Below are 10,718 nucleotides of genomic sequence, written 5' to 3'. Positions count from 1 at the left end.
GTGTGTCATCCCGATGTGAAAGTGAAACTTACAAAATTGATAAAATTCAAAATGTTGACCAAAAATAATACGACTCCCATTATCTAACCTATTCCTACAGGACATGCCTTTCTTTAGAATGTATATAATGATATAGAACTCAACACTTTTGTCACAATATAAAAGCAATTTGTATCTTTAAATCGTATGAATTCAAATCCCTTAAGCATTATGATAAGATAGTAATAAGGTCATAACTTTACCTTTGAAGGCGAGAAAGTTTAAGAGCTTGGTTTTCGTTTGACAAATCATAGAACATAAAATTTACCCAATTTCGATTTTATATGCCTCTCATTCCGCTGTGTTATAATCGATGATATTACCTATCAAATATAGCTGATAAATCGTATAAAAATGATTTTCAAATTTGCTAAATAAAAGATATAAGCATACTATAATGCGGTGAACGTGGATCGAACACGTGACCTTCAGATCTTCAGTCTGACGCTCTCCCAACTGAGCTATCCCCGCTAGTCATTCTTTTGGGCTACTTAGTGATATAATTGTGTATGATACATTAATTGTTAATTTCTACTCTGAGATGATAGTAAACGAATGAAAAACAAGAATAATGTTATTTTGACACAAAATTTGGACCTAAATTAGATGTTAGTCACAAATTCATTTGTCATTAATGTTAATTTGAATGATGGGTCTTAAAGATAACAAGGTCCTTTAACTTATTAACCTTAAACAGTATTTAATGAACCACACATTTTAATATTATTGTAAGTGTTGAAATATAGATATGTGTCTTTCAATCATCCAAATTCTGTTGAGGTTAATGGTTTTAAACTGATTGGTTATTTACGTTGAGTATGTTGTAATGAGCTCCTAAGAATTTTAGTATTCATTAGACTTCAACTAATTGTTACACTTTTTCATATTAGTATTGCATTACCATATAGCTTTATTTATTTAATTTGTGTAGATTTATGAAATAAAGCAAAACCATTATAATTGTTTCAATATGATGAGTGGGTCACGTTCATTGTGTTTAAGGCCGTGTGTCATCCGATGTGAAAGTGAAACTTACAAAATTGATAAAATTCAAAATGTTGACCAAAAATATACGACTCATTATCTAACCTATTCCTACAGGACATGCCTTTCTTTAGAATGTATATAATGATATAGAACTCAACACTTTTGTCACAATATAAAAGCAATTTGTATCTTTAAATCGTATGAATTCAAATCCCTTAAGCATTATGATAAGATAGTAATAAGGTCATAACTTTACCTTTGAAGGCGAGAAAGTTTAAGAGCTTGGTTTTCGTTTGACAAATCATAGAACATAAAATTACCCAATTTCGATTTTATATGCCTCTCACTCCGCTGTGTTATAAATCGATGATATTACCTATCAAATATAGCTGATAAATCGTATAAAAATGATTTTCAAATTGCTAAATAAAAGATATAAGCATATAATGCGGTGAACGTGGATCGAACACGTGACCTTCAGATCTTCAGTCTGACGCTCTCCCAACTGAGCTATCCCCGCTAGTCATTCTTTTGGGCTACTTAGTGATATAATTTGTGTATGATACATTAATTGTTAATTTTCTACTCTGAGATGATAGTAAAACGAATGAAAAACAAGAATAACGTTATTTTGACACAAAATTTGGACCTAATTAGATGTTAGTCACAAATTTCATTTGTCATTAATGTTAATTTGAATGATGGGTCTTAAAGATAACAAGGTCCTTTAACTTATTAACCTTAAACAGTATTTAATGAACCACACATTTTAATATTATTGTAAGTGTTGAAATATAGATATGTGTCTTTCAATCATCCAAATTCTGTTGAGGTTAATGGTTTTAAACTGATTGGTTATTTACGTTGAGTATGTTGTAATGAGCTCCTAAGAATTTTAGTATTCATTAGACTTCAACTAATTGTTTACACTTTTTCATATTAGTATTGCATTTACCATATAGCTTTATTTATTTAATTTGTGTTAGATTTATGAAATAAAGCAAAACCATTATAATTGTTCCAATATGAGTGGGTCACGTTCATTGTGTTTAAGGCCGTGTGTCATCCCGATGTGAAAGTGAAACTTACAAAATTGATAAAATTCAAAATGTTGACCAAAATAATACGACTCCCATTATCTAACCTATTCCTACAGGACATGCCTTTCTTTAGAATGTATATAATGATATAGAACTCAACACTTTTGTCACAATATAAAAGCAATTTGTATCTTTAAATCGTATGATTCAAATCCCTTAAGCATTATGATAAGATAGTAATAAGGTCATAACTTTACCTTTGAAGGCGAGAAAGTTTAAGAGCTTGGTTTTCGTTTGACAAATCATAGAACATAAAATTTACCCAATTTCGATTTTATATGCCTCTCACTCCGCTGTGTTATAAATCGATGATATTACCTATCAAATATAGCTGATAAATCGTATAAAAATGATTTCAAATTTGCTAAATAAAAGATATAAGCATATTATAATGCGGTGAACGTGGATCGAACACGTGACCTTCAGATCTTCAGTCTGACGCTCTCCCAACTGAGCTATCCCCGCTAGTCATTCTTTGGGCTACTTAGTGATATAATTTGTGTATGATACATTAATTGTTAATTTTCTACTCTGAGATGATAGTAAACGAATGAAAAACAAGAATAATGTTATTTTGACACAAAATTTGGACCTAAATTAGATGTTAGTCACAAATTTCATTTGTCATTAATGTTAATTTGAATGATGGGTCTTAAAGATAACAAGGTCCTTTAACTTATTAACCTTAAACAGTATTTAATGAACCACACATTTTAATATTATTGTAAGTGTTGAAATATAGATATGTGTCTTTCAATCATCCAAATTCTGTTGAGGTTAATGGTTTTAAACTGATTGGTTATTTACGTTGAGTATGTTGTAATGAGCTCCTAAGAATTTTAGTATTCATTAGACTTCAACTAATTGTTTACACTTTTTCATATTAGTATTGCATTACCATATAGCTTTATTTATTTAATTTGTGTTAGATTTATGAAATAAAGCAAAACCATTATAATTGTTCCAATATGAGTGGGTCACGTTCATTGTGTTTAAGGCCGTGTGTCATCCCGATGTGAAAGTGAAACTTACAAAATTGATAAAATTCAAAATGTTGACCAAAAATAATACGACTCCCATTATCTAACCTATTCCTACAGGACATGCCTTTCTTTAGAATGTATATAATGATATAGAACTCAACACTTTTGTCACAATATAAAAGCAATTTGTATCTTTAAATCGTATGAATTCAAATCCCTTAAGCATTATGATAAGATAGTAATAAGGTCATAACTTTACCTTTGAAGGCGAGAAAGTTTAAGAGCTTGGTTTTCGTTTGACAAATCATAGAACATAAAATTTACCCAATTTCGATTTTATATGCCTCTCACTCCGCTGTGTTATAAATCGATGATATTACCTATCAAATATAGCTGATAAATCGTATAAAAATGATTTTCAAATTGCTAAATAAAAGATATAAGCATATTATTATGCGGTGAACGTGGATCGAACACGTGACCTTCAGATCTTCAGTCTGACGCTCTCCCAACTGAGCTATCCCCGCTAGTCATTCTTTTGGGCTACTTAGTGATATAATTTGTGTATGATACATTAATTGTTAATTTTCTACTCTGAGATGATAGTAAACGAATGAAAAACAAGAATAATGTTATTTTGACACAAAATTTGGACCTAAATTAGATGTTAGTCACAAATTTCATTTGTCATTAATGTTAATTTGAATGATGGGTCTTAAAGATAACAAGGTCCTTTAACTTATTAACCTTAAACAGTATTTAATGAACCACACATTTTAATATTATTGTAAGTGTTGAAATATAGATATGTGTCTTTCAATCATCCAAATTCTGTTGAGGTTAATGGTTTTAAACTGATTGGTTATTTACGTTGAGTATGTTGTAATGAGCTCCTAAGAATTTTAGTATTCATTAGACTTCAACTAATTGTTTACACTTTTTCATATTAGTATTGCATTTACCATATAGCTTTATTTATTTAATTTGTGTTAGATTTATGAAATAAAGCAAAACCATTATAATTGTTCCAATATGAGTGGGTCACGTTCATTGTGTTTAAGGCCGTGTGTCATCCCGATGTGAAAGTGAAACTTACAAAATTGATAAAATTCAAAATGTTGACCAAAAATAATACGACTCCCATTATCTAACCTATTCCTACAGGACATGCCTTTCTTTAGAATGTATATAATGATATAGAACTCAACACTTTTGTCACAATATAAAAGCAATTTGTATCTTTAAATCGTATGAATTCAAATCCCTTAAGCATTATGATAAGATAGTAATAAGGTCATAACTTTACCTTTGAAGGCGAGAAAGTTTAAGAGCTTGGTTTTCGTTTGACAAATCATAGAACATAAAATTTACCCAATTTCGATTTTATATGCCTCTCACTCCGCTGTGTTATAAATCGATGATATTACCTATCAAATATAGCTGATAAATCGTATAAAAATGATTTTCAAATTTGCTAAATAAAAGATATAAGCATATTATAATGCGGTGAACGTGGATCGAACACGTGACCTTCAGATCTTCAGTCTGACGCTCTCCCAACTGAGCTATCCCCGCTAGTCATTCTTTTGGGCTACTTAGTGATATAATTTGTGTATGATACATTAATTGTTAATTTTCTACTCTGAGATGATAGTAAACGAATGAAAAACAAGAATAATGTTATTTTGACACAAAATTTGGACCTAAATTAGATGTTAGTCACAAATTTCATTTGTCATTAATGTTAATTTGAATGATGGGTCTTAAAGATAACAAGGTCCTTTAACTTATTAACCTTAAACAGTATTTAATGAACCACACATTTTAATATTATTGTAAGTGTTGAAATATAGATATGTGTCTTTCAATCATCCAAATTCTGTTGAGGTTAATGGTTTTAAACTGATTGGTTATTTACGTTGAGTATGTTGTAATGAGCTCCTAAGAATTTTAGTATTCATTAGACTTCAACTAATTGTTTACACTTTTTCATATTAGTATTGCATTTACCATATAGCTTTATTTATTTAATTTGTGTTAGATTTATGAAATAAAGCAAAACCATTATAATTGTTCCAATATGAGTGGGTCACGTTCATTGTGTTTAAGGCCGTGTGTCATCCCGATGTGAAAGTGAAACTTACAAAATTGATAAAATTCAAAATGTTGACCAAAAATAATACGACTCCCATTATCTAACCTATTCCTACAGGACATGCCTTTCTTTAGAATGTATATAATGATATAGAACTCAACACTTTTGTCACAATATAAAAGCAATTTGTATCTTTAAATCGTATGAATTCAAATCCCTTAAGCATTATGATAAGATAGTAATAAGGTCATAACTTTACCTTTGAAGGCGAGAAAGTTTAAGAGCTTGGTTTTCGTTTGACAAATCATAGAACATAAAATTTACCCAATTTCGATTTTATATGCCTCTCACTCCGCTGTGTTATAAATCGATGATATTACCTATCAAATATAGCTGATAAATCGTATAAAAATGATTTTCAAATTTGCTAAATAAAAGATATAAGCATATTATAATGCGGTGAACGTGGATCGAACACGTGACCTTCAGATCTTCAGTCTGACGCTCTCCCAACTGAGCTATCCCCGCTAGTCATTCTTTTGGGCTACTTAGTGATATATTTGTGTATGATACATTAATTGTTAATTTTCTACTCTGAGATGATAGTAAACGAATGAAAAACAAGAATAATGTTATTTTGACACAAAATTTGGACCTAAATTAGATGTTAGTCACAAATTTCATTTGTCATTAATGTTAATTTGAATGATGGGTCTTAAAGATAACAAGGTCCTTTAACTTATTAACCTTAAACAGTATTTAATGAACCACACATTTTAATATTATTGTAAGTGTTGAAATATAGATATGTGTCTTTCAATCATCCAAATTCTGTTGAGGTTAATGGTTTTAAACTGATTGGTTATTTACGTTGAGTATGTTGTAATGAGCTCCTAAGAATTTTAGTATTCATTAGACTTCAACTAATTGTTTACACTTTTTCATATTAGTATTGCATTTACCATATAGCTTTATTTATTTAATTTGTGTTAGATTTATGAAATAAAGCAAAACCATTATAATTGTTCCAATATGAGTGGGTCACGTTCATTGTGTTTAAGGCCGTGTGTCATCCCGATGTGAAAGTGAAACTTACAAAATTGATAAAATTCAAAATGTTGACCAAAAATAATACGACTCCCATTATCTAACCTATTCCTACAGGACATGCCTTTCTTTAGAATGTATATAATGATATAGAACTCAACACTTTTGTCACAATATAAAAGCAATTTGTATCTTTAAATCGTATGAATTCAAATCCCTTAAGCATTATGATAAGATAGTAATAAGGTCATAACTTTACCTTTGAAGGCGAGAAAGTTTAAGAGCTTGGTTTTCGTTTGACAAATCATAGAACATAAAATTTACCCAATTTCGATTTTATATGCCTCTCACTCCGCTGTGTTATAAATCGATGATATTACCTATCAAATATAGCTGATAAATCGTATAAAAATGATTTTCAAATTTGCTAAATAAAAGATATAAGCATTATAATGCGGTGAACGTGGATCGAACACGTGACCTTCAGATCTTCAGTCTGACGCTCTCCCAACTGAGCTATCCCCGCTAGTCATTCTTTTGGGCTACTTAGTGATATAATTTGTGTATGATACATTAATTGTTAATTTTCTACTCTGAGATGATAGTAAACGAATGAAAAACAAGAATAATGTTATTTTGACACAAAATTTGGACCTAAATTAGATGTTAGTCACAAATTTCATTTGTCATTAATGTTAATTTGAATGATGGGTCTTAAAGATAACAAGGTCCTTTAACTTATTAACCTTAAACAGTATTTAATGAACCACACATTTTAATATTATTGTAAGTGTTGAAATATAGATATGTGTCTTTCAATCATCCAAATTCTGTTGAGGTTAATGGTTTTAAACTGATTGGTTATTTACGTTGAGTATGTTGTAATGAGCTCCTAAGAATTTTAGTATTCATTAGACTTCAACTAATTGTTTACACTTTTTCATATTAGTATTGCATTTACCATATAGCTTTATTTATTTAATTTGTGTTAGATTTATGAAATAAAGCAAAACCATTATAATTGTTCCAATATGAGTGGGTCACGTTCATTGTGTTTAAGGCCGTGTGTCATCCCGATGTGAAAGTGAAACTTACAAAATTGATAAAATTCAAAATGTTGACCAAAAATAATACGACTCCCATTATCTAACCTATTCCTACAGGACATGCCTTTCTTTAGAATGTATATAATGATATAGAACTCAACACTTTTGTCACAATATAAAAGCAATTTGTATCTTTAAATCGTATGAATTCAAATCCCTTAAGCATTATGATAAGATAGTAATAAGGTCATAACTTTACCTTTGAAGGCGAGAAAGTTTAAGAGCTTGGTTTTCGTTTGACAAATCATAGAACATAAAATTTACCCAATTTCGATTTTATATGCCTCTCACTCCGCTGTGTTATAAATCGATGATATTACCTATCAAATATAGCTGATAAATCGTATAAAAATGATTTTCAAATTTGCTAAATAAAAGATATAAGCATACTATAATGCGGTGAACGTGGATCGAACACGTGACCTTCAGATCTTCAGTCTGACGCTCTCCCAACTGAGCTATCCCCGCTAGTCATTCTTTTGGGCTACTTAGTGATATAATTTGTGTATGATACATTAATTGTTAATTTTCTACTCTGAGATGATAGTAAACGAATGAAAAACAAGAATAATGTTATTTTGACACAAAATTTGGACCTAAATTAGATGTTAGTCACAAATTTCATTTGTCATTAATGTTAATTTGAATGATGGGTCTTAAAGATAACAAGGTCCTTTAACTTATTAACCTTAAACAGTATTTAATGAACCACACATTTTAATATTATTGTAAGTGTTGAAATATAGATATGTGTCTTTCAATCATCCAAATTCTGTTGAGGTTAATGGTTTTAAACTGATTGGTTATTTACGTTGAGTATGTTGTAATGAGCTCCTAAGAATTTTAGTATTCATTAGACTTCAACTAATTGTTTACACTTTTTCATATTAGTATTGCATTTACCATATAGCTTTATTTATTTAATTTGTGTTAGATTTATGAAATAAAGCAAAACCATTATAATTGTTCCAATATGAGTGGGTCACGTTCATTGTGTTTAAGGCCGTGTGTCATCCCGATGTGAAAGTGAAACTTACAAAATGATAAAATTCAAAATGTTGACCAAAAATAATACGACTCCCATTATCTAACCTATTCCTACAGGACATGCCTTTCTTTAGAATGTATATAATGATATAGAACTCAACACTTTTGTCACAATATAAAAGCAATTTGTATCTTTAAATCGTATGAATTCAAATCCCTTAAGCATTATGATAAGATAGTAATAAGGTCATAACTTTACCTTTGAAGGCGAGAAAGTTTAAGAGCTTGGTTTTCGTTTGACAAATCATAGAACATAAAATTTACCCAATTTCGATTTTATATGCCTCTCACTCCGCTGTGTTATAAATCGATGATATTACCTATCAAATATAGCTGATAAATCGTATAAAAATGATTTTCAAATTTGCTAAATAAAAGATATAAGCATACTATAATGCGGTGAACGTGGATCGAACACGTGACCTTCAGATCTTCAGTCTGACGCTCTCCCAACTGAGCTATCCCCGCTAGTCATTCTTTTGGCTACTTAGTGATATAATTTGTGTATGATACATTAATTGTTAATTTTCTACTCTGAGATGATAGTAAACGAATGAAAAACAAGAATAATGTTATTTTGACACAAAATTTGGACCTAAATTAGATGTTAGTCACAAATTTCATTTGTCATTAATGTTAATTTGAATGATGGGTCTTAAAGATAACAAGGTCCTTTAACTTATTAACCTTAAACAGTATTTAATGAACCACACATTTTAATATTATTGTAAGTGTTGAAATATAGATATGTGTCTTTCAATCATCCAAATTCTGTTGAGGTTAATGGTTTTAAACTGATTGGTTATTTACGTTGAGTATGTTGTAATGAGCTCCTAAGAATTTTAGTATTCATTAGACTTCAACTAATTGTTTACACTTTTTCATATTAGTATTGCATTTACCATATAGCTTTATTTATTTAATTTGTGTTAGATTTATGAAATAAAGCAAAACCATTATAATTGTTCCAATATGAGTGGGTCACGTTCATTGTGTTTAAGGCCGTGTGTCATCCCGATGTGAAAGTGAAACTTACAAAATTGATAAAATTCAAAATGTTGACCAAAAATAATACGACTCCCATTATCTAACCTATTCCTACAGGACATGCCTTTCTTTAGAATGTATATAATGATATAGAACTCAACACTTTTGTCACAATATAAAAGCAATTTGTATCTTTAAATCGTATGAATTCAAATCCCTTAAGCATTATGATAAGATAGTAATAAGGTCTTTGACAAATCATAGAACATAAAATTTACCCAATTTCGATTTTATATGCCTCTCACTCCGCTGTGTTATAAATCGATGATATTACCTATCAAATATAGCTGATAAATCGTATAAAAATGATTTTCAAATTTGCTAAATAAAAGATATAAGCATACTATAATGCGGTGAACGTGGATCGAACACGTGACCTTCAAATCTTCAGTCTGACGCTCTCCCAACTGAGCTATCCCCGCTAGTCATTCTTTTGGACTACTTAGTGATATAATTTGTGTATGATACATTAATTGTTAATTTTCTACTCTGAGATGATAGTAAACGAATGAAAAACAAGAATAACGTTATTTTGACACAAAATTTGGACCTAAATTAGATGTTAGTCACAAATTTCATTTGTCATTAATGTTAATTTGAATGATGGGTCTTAAAGATAACAAGGTCCTTTAACTTATTAACCTTAAACAGTATTTAATGAACCACACATTTTAATATTATTGTAAGTGTTGAAATATAGATATGTGTCTTTCAATCATCCAAATTCTGTTGAGGTTAATGGTTTTAAACTGATTGGTTATTTACGTTGAGTATGTTGTAATGAGCTCCTAAGAATTTTAGAATTCATTAGACTTCAACTAATTGTTTACACTTTTTCATATTAGTATTGCATTTACCATATAGCTTTATTTATTTAATTTGTGTTAGATTTATGAAATAAAGCAAAACCATTATAATTGTTCCAATATGAGTGGGTCACGTTCATTGTGTTTAAGGCCGTGTGTCATCCCGATGTGAAAGTGAAACTTACAAAATTGATAAAATTCAAAATGTTGACCAAAAATAATACGACTCCCATTATCTAACCTATTCCTACAGGACATGCCTTTCTTTAGAATGTATATAATGATATAGAACTCAACACTTTTGTCACAATATAAAAGCAATTTGTATCTTTAAATCGTATGAATTCAAATCCCTTAAGCATTATGATAAGATAGTAATAAGGTCATAACTTTACCTTTGAAGGCGAGAAAGTTTAAGAGCTTGGTTTTTGTTTGACAAATCATAGAACATAAAATTTACC

General features: G+C 29.7%; 10 non-coding genes across 10 annotated transcripts; all 10 read right to left on the bottom strand.

Moving 5' to 3' along the window:
• Positions 1-437: 437 nt before the first annotated feature.
• Positions 438-510, bottom strand: TRNAF-GAA (transfer RNA phenylalanine (anticodon GAA)). Its single transcript has one exon. It is a non-coding gene; the product is annotated as a tRNA-Phe (tRNA).
• Positions 511-1,473: 963 nt separating this feature from the next.
• TRNAF-GAA (transfer RNA phenylalanine (anticodon GAA)) lies at positions 1,474-1,546 on the bottom strand. The gene has a single exon. It is a non-coding gene; the product is annotated as a tRNA-Phe (tRNA).
• A 972-nt stretch (positions 1,547-2,518) lies between these two features.
• Positions 2,519-2,591, bottom strand: TRNAF-GAA (transfer RNA phenylalanine (anticodon GAA)). Its single transcript has one exon. It is a non-coding gene; the product is annotated as a tRNA-Phe (tRNA).
• A 972-nt stretch (positions 2,592-3,563) lies between these two features.
• Positions 3,564-3,636, bottom strand: TRNAF-GAA (transfer RNA phenylalanine (anticodon GAA)). The gene has a single exon. It is a non-coding gene; the product is annotated as a tRNA-Phe (tRNA).
• A 975-nt stretch (positions 3,637-4,611) lies between these two features.
• TRNAF-GAA (transfer RNA phenylalanine (anticodon GAA)) lies at positions 4,612-4,684 on the bottom strand. The gene has a single exon. It is a non-coding gene; the product is annotated as a tRNA-Phe (tRNA).
• A 975-nt stretch (positions 4,685-5,659) lies between these two features.
• TRNAF-GAA (transfer RNA phenylalanine (anticodon GAA)) lies at positions 5,660-5,732 on the bottom strand. The gene has a single exon. It is a non-coding gene; the product is annotated as a tRNA-Phe (tRNA).
• Positions 5,733-6,704: 972 nt separating this feature from the next.
• TRNAF-GAA (transfer RNA phenylalanine (anticodon GAA)) lies at positions 6,705-6,777 on the bottom strand. Its single transcript has one exon. It is a non-coding gene; the product is annotated as a tRNA-Phe (tRNA).
• Positions 6,778-7,752: 975 nt separating this feature from the next.
• On the bottom strand, positions 7,753-7,825 carry TRNAF-GAA (transfer RNA phenylalanine (anticodon GAA)). Its single transcript has one exon. It is a non-coding gene; the product is annotated as a tRNA-Phe (tRNA).
• A 974-nt stretch (positions 7,826-8,799) lies between these two features.
• TRNAF-GAA (transfer RNA phenylalanine (anticodon GAA)) lies at positions 8,800-8,872 on the bottom strand. Its single transcript has one exon. It is a non-coding gene; the product is annotated as a tRNA-Phe (tRNA).
• A 928-nt stretch (positions 8,873-9,800) lies between these two features.
• TRNAF-GAA (transfer RNA phenylalanine (anticodon GAA)) lies at positions 9,801-9,873 on the bottom strand. The gene has a single exon. It is a non-coding gene; the product is annotated as a tRNA-Phe (tRNA).
• Positions 9,874-10,718: the final 845 nt, after the last annotated feature.

This window comes from Lathyrus oleraceus, unplaced genomic scaffold (assembly GCF_024323335.1).
Source record: "Lathyrus oleraceus cultivar Zhongwan6 unplaced genomic scaffold, CAAS_Psat_ZW6_1.0 chrUn0655, whole genome shotgun sequence".
NCBI classification, from domain to species: domain Eukaryota; kingdom Viridiplantae; phylum Streptophyta; class Magnoliopsida; order Fabales; family Fabaceae; genus Lathyrus; species Lathyrus oleraceus.
Note: the sequence above shows the minus strand (reverse complement) of the source record. Positions and strands in the feature narration are given on the sequence as shown.